The sequence below is a fragment of the Poecilia latipinna genome, unplaced genomic scaffold (assembly GCF_001443285.1).
Source record: "Poecilia latipinna isolate Pla-1442-1.1 unplaced genomic scaffold, P_latipinna-1.0 Scaffold2900, whole genome shotgun sequence".
Classification (NCBI taxonomy): domain Eukaryota; kingdom Metazoa; phylum Chordata; class Actinopteri; order Cyprinodontiformes; family Poeciliidae; genus Poecilia; species Poecilia latipinna.
Window position 1 is genome coordinate 99,959 of NW_015115516.1, and position 879 is coordinate 100,837.

The following is an 879-nucleotide window of genomic DNA, read 5'->3' on the forward strand; positions in this document are numbered from 1 at the left end:
AAATGCTATGCTAACAGAGTCACTGATATTAAGTCTTACCTCAAATGAAGTGAAACACACTGGACTACTTATAACTACCATCATAACTGTAGAACAAACCCTTTGTACATTGGAATAAAACAAAAGATAACTTGTTCTTCAGAGGGTTTAACGTCTGGTCAGTATGTTGTTACTCTGAAATACTGATTGAAAAACTAAAACAGAATTACTTATTCTGTAACTTAAGAAAATAGTTTTTTTTTTTTGTTGCTTTGATTGTGTCAGCCATCTCCGTTATAGTATTCCTGTAATGCTCTGAAAACAGGAGATCTTCTTCTTGTCTTCATTTCCTGGCAGCAGCTCTTTGAAGGTGTCCAGAAATGCTCAGAAATTACAGCTGTAGTTACACCAATAGTTAATCATGGCGAAAACCTTTTCATGAATTCAAACTTGGTGAATCTCTTCTGGACATTCTCATAGTCGGTGATGACTCAATTTATGGTGGTCACTTAAAAAAAGAACAAAAACAAAAAACAATGTCATCATACTCCAGCATTTATTTAAATACCATTTCAAAAATGTCCCTTGCTGCACACTGTCAGACTGGCAGACAAATGCCTAGTTAACATGACTGGTTGTTATAAAGTGCAATACAATTATTTCTTATTAATACAAGTGGAATAATAACTGGAGCTGAACAAAATTATTCTGATCAAATATTTGTTTGGCAGAAGTTCATACAGACTGCCACTGTTATTCAGATTACATCATTTAACGTATAGTTTTAGGCACATGAATGTATCTTTTCACTTAATGAGCATTCAAAATTATTTCCAACCAGATACTCTGGCTTATTGATGTTTACAAGAAGTTTATTAATAAATAAATGGATTTAACACC

At 33.0% G+C, this 879-nt stretch overlaps 1 protein-coding gene and 1 long non-coding RNA gene across 6 annotated transcripts in view; one reads left to right on the top strand and one right to left on the bottom strand.

The window, feature by feature from the left end:
- gatad2b (GATA zinc finger domain containing 2B) overlaps nucleotides 1-879 on the top strand; it is a 110,565-nt gene that overhangs the window by 93,833 nt on the left and 15,853 nt on the right. The window lies entirely within an intron of this gene.
- Nucleotides 418-879, bottom strand: part of LOC106939533 (uncharacterized) — a 5,827-nt gene continuing 5,365 nt past the window's right edge. The window contains exon 2 of the long non-coding RNA XR_001422868.1: nucleotides 418-487. This is a non-coding gene — a long non-coding RNA (uncharacterized LOC106939533). The remainder of the gene's footprint in view (nucleotides 488-879) is intronic.